Raw genomic sequence first — 23,463 nt, forward strand, 5'->3', positions numbered from 1 at the left:
TATACAGCCTCCTGTGGTGCCTCCAGTGGCACCGTGGGATCTCAATGTGGTTTTGGACTTCCTAAAATCTCATTGGTTTGAACCACTAAAAAAGGTGGATTTGAAATATCTCACATGGAAAGTGACCATGCTTCTAGCCCTGGCTTCTGCCAGGAGAGTGTCAGAATTGGCAGCTTTATCTTACAAAAGCCCATATCTGATTTTCCATTCGGACAGGGCAGAACTGCGGACTCGTCCGCATTTTCTCCCTAAGGTGGTGTCAGCATTTCATCTGAACCAGCCTATTGTAGTGCCTGCGGCTACAAGTGACTTGGAGGACTCCAAGTTACTGGACGTTGTCAGAGCATTAAAAATATATATTGCAAGGACAGCTGGAGTCAGAAAATCTGACTCGTTGTTTATATTGTATGCACCCAACAAGATGGGTGCTCCTGCGTCTAAGCAGACGATTGCTCGTTGGATCTGTAGCACAATCCAACTTGCACATTCTGTGGCAGGCCTGCCACAGCCTAAATCTGTAAAGGCCCACTCCACAAGGAAGGTGGGCTCATCTTGGGCGGCTGCCCGAGGGGTCTCGGCATTACAACTTTGCCGAGCAGCTACGTGGTCAGGGGAGAACACGTTTGTAAAATTTTACAAATTTGATACTCTGGCTAAGGAGGACCTGGAGTTCTCTCATTCGGTGCTGCAGAGTCATCCGCACTCTCCCGCCCGTTTGGGAGCTTTGGTATAATCCCCATGGTCCTTTCAGGAACCCCAGCATCCACTAGGACGATAGAGAAAATAAGATTTTACTTACCGATAAATCTATTTCTCGGAGTCCGTAGTGGATGCTGGGCGCCCATCCCAAGTGCGGATTATCTGCATAAATTGTACATAGTTATTGTTAACTAATTCGGGTTATTGTTGAAGGAAGCCATCTTTCAGAGGCTCCGCTGTTATCATACTGTTAACTGGGTTTAGATCACAAGTTGTACGGTGTGATTGGTGTGGCTGGTATGAGTCTTACCCGGGATTCAAAATCCTCCCTTATTGTGTACGCTCGTCCGGGCACAGTACCTAACTGGAGTCTGGAGGAGGGTCATAGGGGGAGGAGCCAGTGCACACCACCTGATCGGAAAAAGCTTTACTTTTTGTGCCCTGTCTCCTGCGGAGCCGCTATTCCCCATGGTCCTTTCAGGAACCCCAGCATCCACTACGGACTCCGAGAAATAGATTTATCGGTAAGTAAAATCTTATTATTTTGTAGATTTATTGATTCCCCTTTGGTGGGTATCACACATGGGCTTTTTGGGTAGGATGGGGGTTTGGTCAGTTTGCCCAGTGCCCTCACTGAGGCACCTTACTGAGTTGTGTGTCAAGCGTAATGGCCGGGCCGGCCCTGGTAGCCCCATAATAAATAATAGGCTAACCCCCTTTATTGGGTGTGGCCAGAAGCGCCTCTCTGCCTGTGCCAAATAATCACATATTTCTCTGACGTCCTAGTGGATGCTGGGAACTCCGAAAGGACCATGGGGAATAGCGGCTCCGCAGGAGACTGGGCACAAAAGTAAAAGCTTTAGGACTAGCTGGTGTGCACTGGCTCCTCCCCCTATGACCCTCTTCCAAGCCTCAGTTAGATTTTTGTGCCCGAACGAGAAGGGTGCAATCTAGGTGGCTCTCCTGAGCTGCTTAGAGTAAAAGTTTAAATTAGGTTTTTTATTTTCAGTGAGTCCTGCTGGCAACAGGCTCACTGCATCGAGGGACTAAGGGGAGAAGAAGCGAACTCACCTGCGTGCAGAGTGGATTGGGCTTCTTAGGCTACTGGACATTAGCTCCAGAGGGACGATCACAGGCCCAGCCATGGATGGGTCCCAGAGCCGCGCCACCGTCCCCCTTACAGAGCCAGAAGAGCAGAAGAGGTCCGGAAAATCGGCGGCAGAAGACGTCCTGTCTTCAATAAGGTAGCGCACAGCACCGCAGCTGTGCGCCATTGCTCTCAGCACACTTCACACTCCGGTCACTGAGGGTGCAGGGCGCTGGGGGGGGGCGCCCTGAGACGCAATAAAAATACCTTAGATGGCAAAAAATACATCACATATAGCTCCTGGGCTATATGGATGCATTTAACCCCTGCCAGAATACGTAGAAAAACGGGAGATAAGGCCGCCGATAAGGGGGCGGAGCCTATCTCCTCAGCACACTGGCGCCATTTTCCCTCACAGCTCCGTTGGAGGGAAGCTCCCTGGCTCTCCCCTGCAGTCACTACACTAAAGAAAGGGTTAAAAAAGAGAGGGGGGGGCACTAATTACGCGCAGTATTAAAGATACAGCAGCTATAAGGGGAAAAACACTTATATAAGGTTATCCCTGTATATATATAGCGCTCTGGTGTGTGCTGGCAAACTCTCCCTCTGTCTCCCCAAAGGGCTAGTGGGGTCCTGTCCTCTATCAGAGCATTCCCTGTGTGTGTGCTGTATGTCGGTACGTTTGTGTCGACATGTATGAGGAGAAAAATGATGTGGAGACGGAGCAGATTGCCTGTAATAGTGATGTCACCCCCTAGGGGGTCGACACCTGAGTGGATGAACTGTTGGAAGGAATTACGTGACAGTGTCAGCTCTGTATAAAAGACAGTGGTTGACATGAGACAGCCGGCTACTCAGCTTGTGCCTGTCCAGACGTCTCATAGGCCGTCAGGGGCTCTAAAGCGCCCGTTACCTCAGATGGCAGATATAGACGCCGACACGGATACTGACTCCAGTGTCGACGGTGAAGAGACAAAGGTGACTTCCAGTAGGGCCACACGTTACATGATTGAGGCAATGAAAAATGTTTTACACATTTCTGATAATACGAGTACCACCAAAAAGGGGTATTATGTTCGGTGAGGAAAAACTACCTGTAGTTTTCCTGAATCTGAGAAATTAAATGAGGTGTGTGATGATGCGTGGGTTTCCCCCGATAACAACTGATAATTTCTAAAATGTTATTGGCATTATATCCTTTCCCGCCAGAGGTTAGGGTGCATTGGGAAACACCCCCTAGGGTGGATAAAGCGCTCACACGCTTGTAAGGGCTCTACCCTCTCCTGAGATGGCCGCCCTTAAGGATCCTGCTGATAGAAAGCAGGAGGGTATCCTAAAATGTATTTACACACATACTGGTGTTATACTGCGACCAGCAATCGCCTCAGCCTGGATGTGCAGTGCTGGGTTGGCGTGGTCGGATTCCCTGACTGAAAATATTGATACCCTAGATAGGGACAGTATATTTTTGCCCATAGAGGCATTTCTATATATGCGTGATGCACAGCGGAATATTTGCCGACTGGCATCAAGTCTAAGTGCGTTGTCCATTTCTACCAGTAGAGGGTTATGGACACGACAGTGGTCAGGTGATGCGGATTTCAAACGGCATTTGGAAGTATTGCCTTATTAAGGGGAGGAATTATTTGGGGTCGGTCTTTCAGACCTGGTGGCCACGGCAACAGCTGGGAAATCCACGTTTGTACCCCAGGTCGCCTCTCAACATGAGAAGACGCCATATTATCAGGCGCAGTCTTTTCGTGGACAAGCGGGCAAAAGGTTCCTTATTTCTGCCCCGTGACAGAGGGAGAGGAAAAAGGCTGCAGAAATCAGCCAGTTCCCAGGAACAGAAACCCTCTCCCGCCTCTGCCAAGCCCTCAGTATGACGCTGGGGCTTTACAAGCAGAATCAGGCACGGTGGGGGGCCCGTCTCAATGAATTTCAGCGCGCAGTGGGCTCACTCGCAAGTAGACCCCTGGATCCTTCAGGTGATATCTCAGGGGTACAAATTGGAATTCGAGACGTCTCCCCCTCGCCGTTTCCTAAAGTCGGCTTTACCGATGTCTCCTTCTGACAGGGAGACAGTTTTGGAAACCATTCACAAGCTGTATTCCCAGCAGGTGATAATCAAGGTACCCCTCCTGCAACAGGGAACGGGGTATTATTCCACACTGTTGTGGTACCGAAGCCGGATGGCTCGGTGAGACCGATTCTAAATCTAAAATCTTTGAACACTTACATACAGAGGTTCAAATTCAAGATTGAGTCACTCAGAGCAGTGATTGCGAACCTGGAAGAAGGGGACTACATGATGTCTCGGGACATCAAGGATGCTTACCTTCATGTCCAAATTTACCCTTCTCACCAAGGGTACTTCAGGTTTATGGTACAGAACTGTCACTATCAGTTCAGACGCTGCCGGATGGATGGTCCACGGCACCCCGGGTCTTTACCAAGGTAATGGCCGAAATGATGATATTCCTTCGAAGGAAGGGAATTTTAGTTATCCCTTACTTGGACGATTCCCTGATAAGGGTAAGATCCAGGGAACAGTTGGAGGTCGGTGTAGCACTATCTCAGGTAGTGTTGCGGCAGCACGATTGGATTCTCAATATTCCAAAATCGCAGCTGGTTCCGACGACTCGTCTTCTTTTCCTAGGGATGATCCTGGACACAGTCCAGAAAAAGGTGTTTCTCCCGGAGGAGAAAGCCAGGGAGTTATCCGAGCTAGTCAGGAACCTCCTAAAACCGAGCCAAGTCTCAGTGCATCAATGCACAAGGGTTCTGGGTAAAATGGTGGCTTCCTACGAAGCAATCCCATTCGGCAGATTCCACACAAGAACTTTCCAGTGGGACCTGCTGGACAAATGGTCCGGGTCACATCTTCAGATGCATCAGCGGATAACCCTGTCACCAAGAACAAGGGTGTCCCTCCTGTGTTGGTTGCAGAGTGCTCATCTTCTAGAGGGCCGCAGATTCGACATTCAGGACTGGGTCCTGGTGACCACGGATGCCAGCCTGCGAGGCTGGGGAGCAGTCACACAGGGAAGGAATTTCCAGGGCTTATGGTCAAGCCTGGAGACATCACTTCACATAAATATCCTGAAGCTAAGGGCCATTTACAATGCTCTAAGCTTAGCAAGACCTCTGCTTCAAGGTCAGCCGGTGTTGATCCAGTCGGACAACATCACGGCAGTCACCCACGTAAACAGACAGGGTGGCACAAGAAGCAGGAGGGCAATGGCAGAAGCTGCAAGGATTCTTCGCTGGGCGGAAAATCATGTGATAGCACTGTCAGCAATTCCGGGAGTGGACAACTGGGAAGCAGACTTCCTCAGCAGACACGACCTCCACCCAGGAGAGTGAGGACTTCACCCAGAAGTCTTCCACATGATTATAAACCGTTGGGAAAAACTCGACAGGTATTGCGCCAGGTAAAGGGACCCTCAGGCAATAGCTGTAGACGCTCTGGTAACACCGTGGGTGTACCAGTCAGTGTATGTGTTCCCTCATCTGCCTCTCATACCCAAGGTACTGAGATTGATAAGATGGAGAGGAGTAAGCACTATATTCGTGGCTCCGGATTGGCCAAGAAGGACTTGGTAACCGGAACTTCAAAAGATGCTCACGGAGGATCCGTGGCCTCTACCTCTAAGAAGGGACCTGCTTCAGCAAGGACCCTGTCTGTTCCAAGACTTACCGCGACTGCGTTTGACGGCATGGCGGTTGAACGCCGGATCCTGAAGGAAAAAAGGCATTCCGGATGAAGTCATCCCTATCCTGATCAAAGCCAGGAAGGATGTAACCGCAAAACATTATCACCGCATTTGGCGAAAATATGTTGCGTGGTGCGAGGCCAGTAAGGCCCAACGGAGGAAATTCAACTGGGTCGATTCCTACATTTCCTGCAAACAGGAGTGTCTATGGGTCTGAAATTGGGGTCCATTAAGGTTCAAATTTCGGCCCTGTCAATTTTCTTCCAAAAAGAACTAGCTTCAGTCCCTGAAGTTCAGACGTTGTAAAAGGGGTACTGCATATACAGCCTCCTTTTGTGCCTCCAGTGGCACCTTGGGATCTCAATGTAGTTTTTGGGTTCCAAAAAAGTCACATTGGTTTGAACCACTTAAATCTGTGGAGTTAAAATATCTCGCATGGAAAGAGGTCATGCTGTTGGCCCTGGCTTGGGCCAGGCGCGTGTCAGAATTGGCGGCTTTATCCTGTAAAAGCCCTTTTCTGATTTTCCATTCGGACAGGGCGGAATTGAGGACTCGTCCTCAGTTTCTCCCTAAGGTGGTTTCAGCGTTTCACCTGAACCAACCTATTGTGGTGCCTGCGGCTACTAGGGACTTGGAGGACTCCAAGTTGCTAGACGTTGTCAGGGCCCTGAAAATATATGTTTCCAGGACGGCTGGAGTCAGAAAATCTGACTCGCTGTTTATCCTGTATGCACCCAACAAGCTGGGTGCTCCTGCTTCTAAGCAGACTATTGCTCGTTGGATTTGTAGTACAATTCAGCTTGCACATTCTGTGGCAGGCCTGCCACAGCCAAAAATCTGTAAATGCCCACTCCACAAGGAAGATGGGCTCATCTTGGGCGGCTGCCCGAGGGGTCTCGGCTTTACAACTTTGCCGAGCAGCTACTTGGTCAGGAGCAAATACGTTTGTAAAATTCTACAAAATTGATACCCTGGCTGAGGAGGACCTGGAGTTCTCTCATTTGGTGCTGCAGAGTCATCCGCACTCTCCCGCCCGTTTGGGAGCTTTGGTATAATCCCCATGGTCCTTTCGGAGTTCCCAGCATCCACTAGGACGTCAGAGAAAATAAGAATTTACTTACCGATAATTCTATTTCTCATAGTCCGTAGTGGATGCTGGGCGCCCATCCCAAGTGCGGATTGTCTGCAATACTTGTACATAGTTACAAAAATCGGGTTATTATTGTTGTGAGCCATCTTTTCAGAGGCTCCTCTGTTATCATGCTGTTAACTGGGTTCAGATCACAGGTTGTACGGTGTGATTGGTGTGGCTGGTATGAGTCTTACCCGGGATTCAAAATCCTTCCTTATTGTGTATGCTCGTCCGGGCACAGTATCCTAACTGAGGCTTGGAGGAGGGTCATAGGGGGAGGAGCCAGTGCACACCAGCTAGTCCTAAAGCTTTTACTTTTGTGCCCAGTCTCCTGCGGAGCCGCTATTCCCCATGGTCCTTTCGGAGTGCCCAGCATCCACTACGGACTATGAGAAATAGAATTATCGGTAAGTAAATTCTTATTTTTGATTGGTTCTCTCGGAAACAATAGGGGATTTCCTTTTACTGTCAGTAACTACTTGTTACTAACTCCACTCACTGCGCAGTGGGTGGGTATGTTGCTGCCACCATTATTGACATACTACACATTGGGGGTCATTCTGAGTTGATCGCTCGCTAGCAATTTTTAGCAGCTGTGTAAACGCATTGTCGCCGCCCACTGGGGAGTGTATTTTCACTTTGCACAAGTGCGAACGCCTGTGCAGCAGAGCGCCTGCAAAAACATTTTGTGCAAAACAAGACCAGCCCTGTACTTACTCTTCGTGTGCGTTGATTCTAACGTTGGAGGCTTGGCTTTTGACGCCGCACACACGCCCAGCCATGCCTGCGTTTTCCCTGGCACGCCTGCGTTTTTCTAAGCACTCCCTGAAAACGGTCAATTGACACCCAGAAACACCCCCTTCCTGTCAATCTTCTTGCGGCCGCCAGTGCGAATGAAAAGGTCGCTAGAACCTGTGCAAAAGCACAAAGGACTTTGTACCCGTATGTCGCGCGTGTGCATTTCGGTGCCTACGCATGCGCAGAAATGCCGAATTTTAGCCTGATCGCTGCGCTACGAACAACGGCAGCTAACGATCAACTCAGAATGACTCCCATTTTATTTATTTTTTTAAATGATATGTGGACAATTGAAATGAGTGAAAAGAGCAACATAAGAGGCACACAGTAAACGGAGATTGACATCAAAGGAACGTATTTATTTATTCTTTTCACATTTTTTATTTTTTATTTATTCACTTATGATACATATGTTTTAAGTGTATAGCACCCATGATTACACCATTTCCTCATACCACATTTTGTACAGCGTTTGCTGCCACCACCAGGATCCTTCTACCCAGCACCTGGAACTTCGTTTCTACATAAGCTCCTACCACCGACACCTGATACTGCTTGCTAGTGTGTACGCATAGACATGCTGCTGCCACACTTCTTGACTGCCATCGGTTGACCCCCACTGGTCACTGACTTGGACCAGGCACTGCATGGTAGTTGGCAGATTACGGAGCTTGGAGAAGCTGTCTCGACCCAGAACAGACAGAGAATGGGACTGCATTTGCACATTCCTGCAGGTCGCAAGATGAAAAGCAGTCGTCTTGAAGGCAAGATGTTTATTGCTCAAAAAGTCTTAAAAAAGACTAAGCTTAAGGCTGAGTAAGCTTAAGGTTTTTCAGCCTTGCTGTCGCAGTACGGCTCCTGAGGCCAAGGAAACTGCTCCTGGGACGCAGTCCTTGGCCTTGCCACTCCCGGAAAATGGTGGCGACACGCCCCCATTTTCCCCAACACCAGCCACCTTCCCTTCAAACGCCTCTGCCTGCCTGCGCTGTGTTTGCAGGACCTGTTCTGCACATGCGTAGAACGGTTTCTGTGTGCGTGCAGGACCTCACCATCTGGGGAAATGCAGTACGTTGTTAAACGTACTAAGAACCAGTCACGGCATATAACATGTTGCATTAGCTATATCTCCTCTCAGTCAGAGGATATCTCTCTACACACAATGCTAGCATGCCCAGTTTTTATTCTGTTCTAACACACAATCCCACATGGGGTAGTTCCGCCCTGTGGTCTATTTAACCAATCAGGCTATCTCACAAAATATAAATAAATACATATCACATTTCAAAGGAGTTAAACAACTGAATAAAGCGGGACAACACACATCGACCGCCAGTGGTAGCCCGGCTCTCTGCCACCAGGGCAGAAGCGCTGGCCTTAACCGCAAGCAGGAGGATGGCCCTCTACCGCCAGGGTGGAAGCGCCAGACTCGACCAATGGTGCTGAAGTGCCAGCCTTGACCACCAGCAGGAGGCGGTGCTCTATCACCTGGGCAGGAGCACAGGCTGCAGCCTCCAGCAGGAAGCCAGAGCTCTACCATGGGGCTGGAGGTCAGCCTTGACTGCCAGTGAGAGGTTAACGCTTTACAGCCAGGGCAGGTGTGCCGGCCTCATTCGCCGTCAGTAGGCCAAGGCATGAAGCAAGACTCAACCACCAGTGGGAGGCCAACGCTCTAACGCTGGGGTGGGAGCAGCAGTCTTGACTACTGTGGCAGGAGTGCCAGCCTGAAGAGCTAACAGAAGACTGCCGCTCTAATGCTGGGGAGAGAGCATCGCTCTTGACCACCAGTCGGAGGGCAGGAGTACCGGCCTCACCCACCGGGCAACAACAGCGGGAGGCTGGGGTGGAAGCACCTGCCTTGACCTCTAATGGCAGACCAGAGCTCTACTGCCGGGGTGGCAGCTCTGGGCTCGACCGCCAATGGGAGGCCATTGGTCTACCACCAGGATGAGAGCACGGGCCATGATCACTAGCGGGAGGCTGATGCTCTACTGCTGGGCTCATGACTGCCGGACACAACCACCAGCAGGAGGCTGCCGCTCCACCGCCACAGTGGGAGCTCGGTCCACGACTGCCAGGGGAAGGCCCGAGTTTTACCGTCGGGGAGGGAGTACTGGCCTTGGCTGTCAGCGGGAAGCAGGAGCTTTACCGCTGTTGTGGGAGGCTGGATCTCTACACCTAGGCATGAGTGCCAGCCCAAACCTCCAGCAGAAGGCCAAAGCTCTACCGATGGGGTGGGAGGTTGGTTTTTTACAGCAAGGGCAGGAGTGCCAGCCTTGGCTGCCATCAGTTGGCCAAGGCGTGAGGCTGGACTCAACCACCAGTGGGAGGCCAGCGCTCTAGCACTGGGGCGGGAGCACTGGCCTCAACTTCCAGGGCAGGAGTGCCAGCCTTGACAGCCAGCAGAAGCCTGGTGTTCTACCACCAGGGAAAGAGTGCCGGTCTCAACCACCAGCCAGAGGCCGATACTCTACCGCTGGGGCGGGAGTACCAGCTTCAACCAACAGCAGGAGGCTGAGGTGGGAGCATCAGCCTTGACCTCTAATGGAAGACCAGAGCTATACTGCTGTGGTGTGAGCTCTGGGCTCAATCACCAGCTGGAGGATGAGTTAGCGCTCTACCACTGTTGTGCAGGGGCATCAGGGCAGACTTTACCACTGGGGCAGGAGTGCCGTACTAGACCACTGGGCCAGAAGCGCCAACCTTGACCACCAGCAGGGTGCCGGTGATCTACTGCCAGAGCTCCAGCCTTGATCGCCAGAGAGGCTGGAGCTCTACTGAGATTGCGGTAGGCCAGTGCTCTATCATCGGTGTGGGAGTGCTTGCCTCAACCGCCAGCAGGAGGCTATACCTCCACAGTGGCAGTGCACACTGAGGTGTGAACACCAGCCTTAACTGCCAGTGGTAGGCCGGTAATCTACTGCCATTGTGGGAGCTCCAGTGATATTCCGAAGTTAGAGCCCAGGCATCGACACCCAGCAGGAGATTGATGCTCTACCGCTGGGGCGGGAGGCCGGTGTTTTAGCACCGAGGCGGGAGTTCCGGCCTCAACCGCCAGCAGGAGGCCGGAGCACTACCGCCAGGGCAGGAGTATAGGCCAGCGGTAGACTGGGGCGGGAGGCCAGCCTTGACCGCAAGCAGGAGGCTGACGCTCTATCATAGAAGAGAGATTACAGGCCTCATCTACCAGGTGTGCGCGCCAACATAGACCACCAGCAGGAGCACAAGCTTCGACCGCCAGTGGGAGGCTGAAGCTCTACCGCTGGAGCGGGAGCACTGGCTATGACTGCCAACAGGAGGCCGGCGCTCTATCGCTGGGTGGGAGGGCCGGCCTCCACCACCAACAGGAGGTTGCTCTACCACCAGGGTGAGAGCACAGGCCTCAATCGCCAGCAGGAGGCCAGAGCTCTACTGCTAAGGTTGGGGCGCCGGCCTTTTCCATCAGTGGGAAGACGGCCTTGACTGCCAGTGGTAGCGCAGGAGTGCTAGACCACCGGAGTGAGAGCGCCAACCTCAACCACCAGTGGGAGGCTATCTCTTTATTGCCGAGGTGGGAGCACCAGCCTCGACCGCTACCAGAAGGCTGGTGCTCTACCATCATTTTGGGAGCAGCAACCTCGATTGCCAGTGGGAGGCCGGCCTCAACCTCTAACGGGAGGCTGAAGCTCTAACATCTTGATTGTAGTTCCGGGCTTGACCACCAGCAGGAAGCCATCGCTCTACTGCCTGGCCCCAACTGCCAGTGGGAGGTATGCTTATTGCACAGCAGCAGGAACCACTATGCAACATGTGCCATACCATCAGGATCGCTCACATTTTGCATCATGAACATAGATGACAAATTGTTATTAGTACTTGTGCAGACTGCATCATATCTGCTGGAAAATGCACCAAAATGATGACTTCCCCACATCTGTCTTAGGGCCTAATTCAGACCTGATCGAAGCAACAAAATTTTTCTCTAATGGGCAAAATCATGTGCAGTGCAGGTGGGGCAGATGTAACGTGCAGAGAGAGTTAGATTTGGGTGGGGTGTGTTCAAACCGAAATCTAAATTGCAGTGTAAAAATAAAGCAGCCAGAATTTACCCTGCACAGAAACAATATAACCCACCCAAATCTAACTGGGTATCTGCACATGTTATATCTGCACCCCCATTTCCCCCATGCAGTGCACATGGTTTTGCCCATTAGAGAAAGATTGTGCTGCTATCTCCTAAATAATTGCCCAGATCTGTCACTCTGTGACTGTGTGGCTAACGCTGGGCGTGGCTAGGAGCTCTCATTGGGTTAGCAGCAGGTCTATCACCCAGTCCACAGCTTATTGGGCGAGAAACGCCCTCCCACACAGGTTACATCCAATGGGAGGCTTTGTCCTTTGGCTGCTCTCAGAGCAGGATTAACAATGGGGCTGATGGAGCTGCAGCTCCAGGTCCACATCCCAAAATAGGCCCACTGCATCTGCAGCAACATACCCTCCAACAATTTACACATAAAATCGCTACAAATTCGAAAAGGGGCATGGCCACGGGTACAGAGGCGTGACCACGCCCCTTTTGCTATACTTTAATGGAAGTTTGGAGAGCCAAAAATCGGTACACACCATAAAAAAGGTGCAGCTGGAGGGTATGTCACTGCATCTGTAGCAAGTCTCTATGCTGTAGATAGGGGAAAAAAAAACTTTTACTGCAGTGTCCTATGGGGGTCATTCTGACCTGATCGCTCACTGCAGTTCATCGCAGCGCAGCGATCAGGTCAGAACTGCACATGCGCAAGGCGCCGCAGTGCGCCGGCACATGGCTTACAGCCGATGGCTGTCGTTGCCTAGCAATCACCTCTGCCTGATTGACAGGCAGAGGCGGTCACTGGGCGGGAGGGGGCGGCACGGCGCAGTTTGCTCGCCGTTTTGTGGCCACGGTCCGGCAATGCAGCCATGGCCGGAACGTGAGGTGGGTGGGCCGTAGCGGCTGTGTGACGTCACGCAGCCGCCGCGACCCAGACAGCGACGAGTAACTCCCGGCCAGCCGCAGGAGCTGCGCTGGTTGGGAGTTACTCTTCAAGTACAAAAGCATCGCCGCTGTCCAAAATGATTTTAGTTAAAAAAAAGAAATAAAATATATATTTTTTTATTTTTAATATTTCCCCCAAACATCGAAACATCGATCGGGAACATTGTAACCATCGGAACATCGTGACCATCGTGTTTTTAGTTTTTAGATCCCGGACAGCTACCAGTTACACAGGGGAAGTCTGGAGGTGGCTTGGGGGGTTGTTTTACCCTTACCAGCCGCTGCTATTGTCTGCAGCCGCTGGGGGTGGGGTAGCTTGCCATGCTGACCGATCAGCAATGATCAGCAGCACGGCAGACACAGGGAGAGGGTCCAGTGAGGCAGAGGGAACTTCCGGTCCCTCTGACATAGGATGCGGAGGGAAGTTTCCCTTCCCAGCCGCTGCTAATACAGTTTATCTGACTGGTCGCATCCTGTGCAACCAGGTCAGATAAAGCACTTGCAGGCATGGTCGCATCTGATGCGACCATGCCAGGCAAGTGGTTAATCACCTATTTAAAATAGAAACAAAAAGGCTGAAGCAATCTCATCATAGTAGTTGAAAAAAACTGGTCATATTTAAAGCATTACTGATGACCCTTTGCACAGATGTCACAGAATGTAAACATTTTGTAACAAAATATCCCAAACCGAGTTTCTGGTTCCGTCCTATTTTTGTGTGCATACAATGTAAGCAATTATTTTACAAAAAATGATCGCTTACATTAGGCATGTCCAAACTGCGGCCCTCCAGCTGTTGTGAAACTACATATCCCAGCATGCCCTGACACAGTTTTGCTGTCAGAGAATGTTAAAGCTGTGTCAGGGCATGCTGGGATGTGTAGTTTCTCAACAGCTGGAGGGCCGCAGTTTGGACATGCCTGGTTACATTGTATGCACACAAAAATAGGACGGAACCAGAAACTCAGTTTGGGATATTTTGTTACAAAATGTTTACATTCTGTGACATCTGTACAAAGGGTCATCAGTAATGCTTTAAATATGACCATATTTATGTTTAAAGGGATACTGTCAACACAGCAAAAATACTTTTAACGTTAGAACTCTGGGCCTAATTCAGACCTGACCGCTCGCTAGGGTTTTTTTGCAGTCCTGCGTTTGCATAGTCGCCGCCCATAGGGGAGTGTATTTTCACTTTGCGAGTGTGCGAACGCATGTGTAGCCGAGCTGTACAAACAGATCTTGTGCAGTCTCTGAGTAGCCCAGGACTTACTCAATCGCTGCAATCACTTCAGCCTGTCCAGGACCGGAATTGACGTCAGATACCCGCCCTGCAAACGCTTGGACACGCCTGCGTTTTTCTAACCACTCCAAGAAAACGGTCAGTTGACACCCACAAACGCCTTCTTCCTGTCAATCTCCTTGCGAACGCCCTTGCGAATGTATTCTTCACACAAACCCATCGCTGAGCGGCGATCTGCTTTGTACCAGTGCGACACGCCTGCGTATTGCAGTGCATGCGCAGTTTAGACCTGATCATTGCAAAAAATGCGAGCGATCAGGTCTAAATTAGGCCCTTTGTCGGTATACTGAAACATAGAACCATGGAAACATAGAATGTGTCGGCAGATAAGAATCAATTGTCCCACCTAGTCGGGACGTAGTTATGTGACCTGCGGTCGGGAGACCGCTGGTCACTATACCGATGCCGGGATCCCGACCGGTTGACATCCCGACAGTCGGCATGCTGACTAACAGGGACTATTCCTACTTGTGGGTATCCACAACACCCATAGAGTGCAGTGAGCCACTGAGCCCGCTGCGTGGCTAGCGCAGCATGCTCGCAAGGGGCTTCGTTGTGCTCGGCCCCGCCAGAAATCTAAAGCTCGGGATCTCTGCGTTGGTATGGTGACGGGCAGGACCCCTTACTGAGGTCTGCATTCTGCCCACATACAGTTTGTGGCCAATTACTGTTGACAAACCATATGTATTTTTGTAGTGAGTATTGCATGATAAAACCTTTGTACGTATTATCCTTAAATGTTAATAGATACATATATAGTGCCAACATATTCCATTGCGCTTTACAATTGGGAAAAAAGTTATAAGACACTGGGTAATAACAAAGTAGGAGGGCCCGTATGCAATTTACAAGTGATATTTTACACAACTACTATGATGAGGTTGCTTCAAAATTGAAGTTAACTTATTATTATTTTCTAAATATGTCATTAAACGTTACAGGCTTCAAGACTCCAACATCAAGCTACAGTGATCTTCCTTTGAGTGCCCAATGGCAAATAGCATTTTCTTTTTACTTGTGTTCTAATCAGGGACGTGCAGTGAGCTAAATGGTTCAGGAGGCACTGGCTAGCACTACAGCCAGATTTACACACAATGGAGGTCATTCCGAGTTGTTCGCTCGCTAGCTGTTTTTAGCAGCCGTGCAAACACTAAGCGGCCGCCCTCTGGGCGTGTATCTTAGCTTAGCAGAAGTGCGAACGAAGGGATCGCAGAGCGGCTACAAAAAAATATTGTGCAGTTTCTGAGTAGCTTCAGACATACTCAGCGCTTGCGATCACTTCAGACTGTTCAGTTCCTGTTTTGACGTCACGAACACGCCCTGTGTTCGCCCAGCCACGCCTACGTTTTTCCTGGCACGCCTGCGTTTTTTCGAACACTCCCTGAAAACGGTCAGTTGACACCCAGAAACGCCCTCTTCCTGTAAATCACTCTGCGGCCAGCAGTGCGACAGAAAAGCTTCACTAGACCTTGTGTGAAACGACATCAGCCATTGTGAAAGTACTTTGCGCGTGTGCATTGTGCCGCATGCGCAGAAGTGCCGTTTTTTTTGCATCATCGCTGCGCAGCGAACATTTTCAGCTATTGATCAACTCGGAATGACCCCCAATATGTGAGCCAAAGGGTTCATGTAGGCATTATATACAGGTGCAGCAGTATAAACTCCAAGAAATTCTTTGAGTTTTAATCAGAGATGTGCGGAAAAGATAAACTCACCTGCCATAGACTTTTACTCCAGAGTTTTGGCAATAAAAATGATACAATAACACAAAGAAGATATTTCAAACATATTCTTTGTATTTTTCATGTACTTTATACAGTGAAAACTCTGGCACAAACGTTAGTATGACAGGAAAGGCTCTGCCTCACCGCACCGCACATCACTGGTTCTAACGAATAGCTATTCTGGGCACACCACCCCATTTGTCATTACATAAACAGGATTAAACTCACAGCAATGGAGTCTTGGGTTCAATTCCCATCATGGCCCTAACTGTGTGGAGTTTGTATATTCTCCCAGTGCTTGCGTGGGTTTCATCCTGGTATGCAGGTTTCCTCCAACAATCCAAAAATATACTAGTAGGTTAATTAACGCTAATGTGCATGTGTGTACATGTGGTAGAGAATATAGATTGTAAGCTCCACTGGGGCAGGCACTAATGTGAATGGCCAAATATTCACTGAAAAGCACTGCGGAATATGTGTGCTATATAAATAACTGGTAATAAATAACAATCTATAATATATTTCTCTCACATATACATATTTCTCTTACGTCCTAGAGGATGCTGGGATCCATATTAGTACCATGGGGTATAGACAGGTCCACCAGGAGCCACGGGCACTTTAAGACTTTAACAGTGTGGGCTTGCGTCTAAGAAATTAAACACATTATTTGAAAAATCCTGGGAAAATCCAGAGAAAAAAATCCAGATCCCAAAGAGGGTTCTTGTGGCTTTTCCTTTTTCTGAGGATGATAGAAAAAAGTGGGAAAACCCACCTATAGTAGACGCTTCTGTATCTAGACTGTCTAAAAAGGTGGTTTTACCTGTCCCTGGGTCTACCGCTTTGAAAGAACCGGCAGACCGCAAGATTGAAATTACGCTCAAATCCATATACACTGCTTCAGGAGTGGCGTTAAGGCCCACTATTGCCTGTGCATGGATTTCTAAAGCCATAGTAAAGTGGTCAGGCACATTACTAGAGGACTTAGATTCCATGGATAGAAGTGACATTGAATTGTTTTTACGTAACATACAGGATTCGGCGGGTTTCATGGTGGAGGCCATCAAGGACCTGGGTAATCTGACTGCAAGGACATCGTCCATGGCTGTCACAGCATGCAGGGGACTCTGGCTATGCCAATGGTCTGCAGACGCGGAATCCAGGAGAATTGTGAAGAACCTACCCTTCACAGGTCAGGCTCTATTTGGGGAAGCATTGGATGTGTGGATTTCCACGGCAACCGCTGGTAAGTCAACCTTTCTTCCCTCAGCCTCTGAGACGACGAATAAACCTTTTTCTACGTCCTCTATGCAGTCCTTTCGGTCTGCAAAAAGGTCCAAGACTCCTACCACTTTCTTCAGAGGTGGGCGAGCAAAATCCAAAAAACTGGCACTGGCAGGTTCCCAAGACCAGAAACCTGCCTCTGTGTCCTCAAAATCCTCAGCATGACGGTGGACCTCACTGCCTGGAGAACAGGCAGGTGTGAGCGAGGCTCAGACGTTTCAGTCACGTCTGGGTGTCATCCGGTCTGGATCCCTGGGTACAGGATATTGTGTCCCAGGGGTACAAGCTGGAGTTTTAAGAGCTCCCACCCCACAGGTTCTTCAAATCAGGCTTTCCAGCTTTGCTGACAGAAAGGGCTATCCTTCAGGAAGCCATTCAAAAATTGGAAAGGTTAGATGTAATTGTTCCAGTTCCACCTCATCTGGTAAACCAGGGTTACTATTCAAACCTATTTGTGGTACCGAAACCGGATGGTTCGGTCAGACCAATTTTGAACCTGAAGTCGCAATACCCTTATCTGGGGGATTTCAAGTTCAAAATGGAGTCTCTGAGAGCGGTGATCTCAGGGCTGAAGGAGGGAGAGTTTCTGGTGTCCTTAAGACATCAAGGATACGTACCTCCACATTCGGATTTGGCCGCCACACCAGGCTGATCTCAAATTTGCGCTGTTGGACTGTCACTATCAGTTCCAGGCACTGCCGTTCGGCCTCTCCACAGCTCCAAGGGTATTCACCAAGGTAATGTCAGAGATGATGATTCTCCTCCGCAGGCAGGGGGTGAATATAATTCCTTATCTGGACGATCTGCTGATAAAGGCATCGTCCAGGGAGAGATTGTTGCAGTCCATTGCTCTCATGACTCGACTGCTCAGGGAACATGGATGGATCCTGAATCTTCCCAAGTCACGTTTGGAGCCGACAAGGAGATTGTCTTTCCTGGGAATGATCCTCGACACGGAAGTACAGAGGGTATTTCTACCAGTGAAGAAAGCGTTGGTGATCCAAACTATGGTCCGGGATGTCTTCAAGCCATTCTGGGTATCGGTTCATCAGTGCATTCGCCTTCTGGGGAAGAAGGTTGCCTCCTACGAGGCTCTTCAGTATGGAAGATTTCATGCACGGTCCTTCCAACTGGATCAAGTGGTCGGGATCTCATCTGCACATGCACCAGAGGATAGATCTGTCACCAAAAGCCAGGATTTCACTCCTGTGGTGGCTACAATTGCCTCACCTTCTAGAGGGACGAAGGTTCGGGAATCAGAACTGGATTCTTCTAACCACGGATGCAAGTCTCAGAGGTTGGGGTAGAGTCACCCAAGGGGAAAGCTTCCAGGGAAGGTGGTCAAGTCTGGAATTAATTCTTCCAATCAACATTCTGGAACTAAGGGCCGTGTACAACTGTCTTCTACAAGCGGCACATCTTCTACAAGATCGGGCCATTCAGGTGCAGTCGGACAATGTAACGACGGGGGCCTACATAAACTGACAGGGTGGAACGAAGAGCAGAGCTGCATTGTCAGAGGTAATAAGAATCCTCCTCTGGGCAAAAAGGCACGCGTTGGCACTGTCAGTAATCTTCATGCCGGGAGTGGACAATTGGGAAGCGGACTTCCTCAGCAGACACGATCTCCATCCAGGAGAGTAGGGCCTCCATCTGGAGGTGTTCACGGAGGTGACAAATCTTTGGGGTGTACCTCAAATAGATATGATGGCCTCCCGTCTCAACAAGAAGCTTCGGAGGTACTGTTCCAGGTCAAGATACCCACAAACAGTGGCGGTGGACGCCCTGGTAACTCTGTGGGTGTTCCAGTCACCCACAGTTCCAGTGTACATGTTTCCTCCACTTCCACTCATTCCAAGGATTCTTAGACTCGTAAAGAGAACAAGAGTTCAGGCAATCCTCATTGCTCCAGACTGGCCAAGAAGGGCTTGGTACGCGGATCTACTGCTGGAAGACCCGAGGCCTCTTCCTCTTCGGGAGGACCTTCTGCAACAGGGGCCGTTCGCTTATCAAAACTTACCACGGCTACGTTTGGCGGCATGGAGGTTGAATGCCAGATATTAGCTCGGAAGGGCATTCCAAACAAGGTTATTCCTACCCTGATACAGGCTAGGAAAGGAGTAACTTCTAAACATTATCACCGCATTTGGAAAAAGTATGGTGTGAATCCAAGAAGTTTCCTACAGTGGAGTTTCAACTGGGACAGTTTCTCCTCTTCCTGCAAGCAGGTGTGGCTATGTGCCTGACTTTGGGATCCATAAAGGTCCAGATTTCGGCCTTATCCATTTCTTCTAGAAACAACTGGCTTCCCTCCCTGACTTTCTTGAAAGGGGTTCTGCACATCCAGCCTCCCTTTGTGCCGCCTACGATCTTAAGTGGTGTTACAGTTCCTCCAATTGGATTGGTTCGAGCCTTTACATGAGGTTGAGGTCAAGTTTCTCACGTGGAAGGCTGTCACTTGGTTGGCCTTAGCTTCTGCTAGATGTGTGTCGGAGTTGGGGGCTTTGTCTTGTAAAAGCCCCTACTTAATCTTCCATGGAGATAGAGCTGAGCTCCGGACATGTCAGCAGTTCCTTCCAAAGGTTGTGTTGGCTTTTCATATCAACCAACCTATTGTGGTGCCAGTTGCAACTGACTCCTCAATTTCGTCAAAGTCCTTGGATGTTGTAAGGGCTCTGAAAATCTATGTGAAGAGGACTGCTCGTCACAGAAAATCGGACTCTGTTTGTCCTGTATGATCCCAAGAAGATTGGGTGTCCTGCATCTAAGCAGACGATCTCTCGCTGGATCAGGTTCACTATCCAGCATGCATATTCTATGGCAGGATTGCCGTGTCCAAAATCTGTTAAGGCCCACTCTACTCGTAAGGTGGGTTCTTCCTGGGCGGCTGCCCGGGGTGTCTCGGCTTTACAGCTTTGCCGAGCGGCTACTTGGTCTGGGTCGAACACGTTTGCTAAGTTCTGCAAGTTCGATACTTTGGCCACTGAGGACCTACGGGTTGGTCAATCGGTTTTGCAGGAGTCTCCGCGCTGTCCCTCCCGTTTTGGGAGTTTTGGTACATCCCCTTGGTACTGATATGGACCCCAGCATCCTCTAGGACGTAAGAGAAAATAGTATTTTAATTACCTACCGGTAAATCCTTTTCTCGTAGTCCGTAGAGGATGCTGGGCGCCCGCCCAGCGCTTCGTGATCCTGCACTGATTACTTGGTTCAGTACTGCTTTGTTCTTTGGGGGTAATTCCGAGTTGATCGCTCGGCAGCAGTTTTTAGCAGCCGTGCAAACGCTAAGCCGCCGCCCTCTGGGAGTGTATCTTAGCAGAAATGCAAACGAATGGATCACAGAGCGGCTACAAAAAAATTTTGTGCAGTTCCTGAGTAGCTTCAGACTTACTCAGCGCTTGCGATCACTTTAGACCATTCAGTCCTGGATTTGACATCACAAACATGCCCTGCATTCGCCCAGCCATGCCTGTGTTTTTCCTGGCACGCCTGCGTTTTTTTGAACACTCCCTGAAAACGGTCAGTTGACACCCAGAAACGCCCACTTCATGTCAATCACTCTGCGCTCAGCAGTGCGACTGAAAAGCTTCGCTAGACCTTGTGTGAAAATACATTGGGCGTTGTGAAAGTGCGTCGCGCGTGCGCAGTGCCGCATATGCATGCGCAGAAGTGCCATTTTTTTCCTTAATCGCAGCACAGTGAACATTTTCAGCTACTGATCAACTCGGAATGACCCCCTTGGTTAAGTACTGTTTTGTTACTTGGTTAAGTATTCTTATTCAGCTGTTGCTGATTTTTCAAGCTGGTTAGCTTGGTTTGCCTGGTATGTGTGAGCTGGTGTGAATCTCGCCACTATCTGTGTGAACTGTCGTTCTCTCGAAGTAGTCTGTCTCCTCGGGCACAGTTTCTAGACTGAGTCTGGTAGGAGGGGCATAGAGGGAGGAGCCAACCCACACTGTTAAAGTCTTAAAGTGCCCATGGCTCCTGGTGGACTTGTCTATACCCCATGGTACTAATATGGACCCCAGCATCCTCTACGGACTACGAGAAAAGGATTTACCGGTAGGTAATTAAAATCCTATTTTAACACATTATATGGCATTGAAGGTTTTAAATGCTCAGAAACAAATTCTACAGGGGACATCAAGTTCTTAGGTTATTAGTTTTCCCACAAACATCCCAATCACAGGTGCAGGCCTCCTGGGGGATCCCTTCCTTATACAACAATAACTAGTTACAGGAGGTAGTGATGTGCTGTGTTCTACGCTCCCTATTAGAATGGGATCAGTATGAGATCCCGGCAGTTAGGAGACCGACGCCAGGATCTCACCGGCGAACGCAGCGAGTCCCCTCATGGGCTCGTTCGCAACGCTTTGCTCACAATGCTTCGTGCCCGGTGGAGACCTTAGGTCACCACAGGGTTTTATTCTCCCTCAGGTGGTGGCGTGGATCACCACCCAAGTGGGGAAACCAGCCGGCTGTCGGTATTTCAGATGGTATCGGGATTCAGGCGTTGGTATATTGACCGCTGGGATCCCGTCTGGCGGTCAATTGACTGCCTCCCATTAGAATGTGGGGGTGTTAGGTGTTTAGTATGATATTGGTGTGATGCTTTTGGTTAGTGGAAAACTCTAATCATGTCCACCAAATTTTTGCGCAACAGGGCCGTGCTTCGTCAGGGACTTGTAGGGGAGAGACACCGCACAGCACCACGGATATAGCTGGGTCTGGAGGTAGAGCCATTTCTCGCTGCCACAGTACAGCATGGACTCTGGACAAGACACCCTCGCCGGCAAAATGTAAGTGCGATCAGCGTTAACAAACTATTATCACCTACTGGGATCGGAACATTAACTCTTTACTTTTGCCATTTTCTTTTGGGGAATACAAAGAATTACAAAGTGGACTGAGGAACTCTTACTTAATTGTAGTCACAGGATCACCGACGCCGAAATCCTGATAACTGGTAGGTAAGTATAGCCGGGAGCGTTAGGGTTTGGCTGTGGGGGGGTTAGGCACCAACCGGGGGATGGGTGAGTTAGGGTTAGCACTAGGGGGAGGTTTAAGTGTCTGACACAGAAGAAGATGCTGGAGCAGCTGCTGGGAGAAGGTTAGAGACCACTAGACCACCAGGGGCGTGTTAACACGATGAATGTCAACATGATACCTGTCGACCTGCTAAGCATGTTATAGTTTATCCACGTCGACATTCTTATGATGACTGTCAACGTAACTGTACCACATCCTTCTGCTAGCTGGCTCTTGAAAGAAGAGTCCTCCGATTGCAGAACCTGATGGAGGATTGGTCATGCAGAACTTGGGGGGTAATTTAGAGTTGATCGCAGCAGCAAATTTGTTAGCAGTTAGACATAACCATGTGCACTGCAGGTCTGGCAGATATAACATGTGCAGAAAGAGTTACATTTGGGTGGGTTATATTGTTTCTATGCAGGGTAAATATTGGCTGCTTTATTTTTACACTGCAATTTAGATTTCAGTTTGAACACACCCCATCCAAATCTAACTCTCTCTGCACATTTTATATCTGCCCCCCCCCCCCCCCTCCTGCAGTGCACATGGGCCCTCATTCCGAGTTGTTCGCTAGCAAGCGGATTTTAGCAGATTTGCTCATGCTAAGCCGCCGCCTACTGGGAGTGAATCTTAGCATCTTAAAATTGCGAACGATGTATTCGCAATATTGCGATTACACACCTCGTAGCAGTTTCTGAGTAGCTCCACACTTACTCGGCTTCTGCGATCAGTTCAGTGCTTGTCGTTCCTGGTTTGACGTCACAAACACACCCAGCGTTCGCCCAGACTCTCCCCCGTTTCTCCGGCCACTCCTGCGTTTTTTTCCGGAAACGGTAGCGTTTTTTCCCACACGCCCATAAAACGTCCTGTTTCCGCCCAGAAACACCCACTTCCTGTCAATCACATTACGATCGCCAGAACGATGAAAAAGCCGTGAGTAAAATTCCTAAGTGCATAGCAAATTTACTTGGCGCAGTCGCAGTGCGGACATTGCGCATTAAGCGGAAAATCGCTGCGATGCGAAGATTTTTACCGAGCGAACAACTCGGAATGAGGGCCATGGTTTTGCCCAACTGCTAACAAATTTGCTGCTGCGATCAACTCTGAATTAGGCCCCTGGTTCCCGAACATTTGAGGGTTTGTGTGAATATGCCGCTATTTGTAGCTGTTAGTTTTACCTTTTCCATCCTTGACTATTTTAACTGCAAATATATCTATTTCAGATATAAAATTCTACCCTTACAGTGTCATAATGAAATGGTTATACATGGAAATATTTGGTTGTAAGCTTCATGCTGTAAATTGGATTTTATGCATAAGTGGGCCATAAGAAAAAACAATCAAATGGTTGTTCTCTTCCTGCCTAGTCAGCCAATGTTACAAATTGTAGTGTGACATCAGAGAAACATGCTTCTGTTAATTACCTCTGTTTTCTGTGCTCCAACCATTGCCATTATGCCAGATCATCAAATGCATGCATGTGTAATCGACAAAAAAAAACATTTCCACGGTCCACAAACCTACACCCTTAATTAGTTATTATATGTTATTAAAATTATTTATCGTTACTTATGAAAATGAAAATGTGATGCTGCTGAAATTAAATTGAAAATGTTTTCCATTTTCATTGGCTTTTGAAAATGTTTTAATTTAGCAATTCAGCAGTTTCTAATTATATTTCTAT

The sequence above is a fragment of the Pseudophryne corroboree genome, chromosome 1, assembly GCF_028390025.1.
Source record: "Pseudophryne corroboree isolate aPseCor3 chromosome 1, aPseCor3.hap2, whole genome shotgun sequence".
Classification (NCBI taxonomy): Eukaryota; Metazoa; Chordata; class Amphibia; order Anura; family Myobatrachidae; genus Pseudophryne; species Pseudophryne corroboree.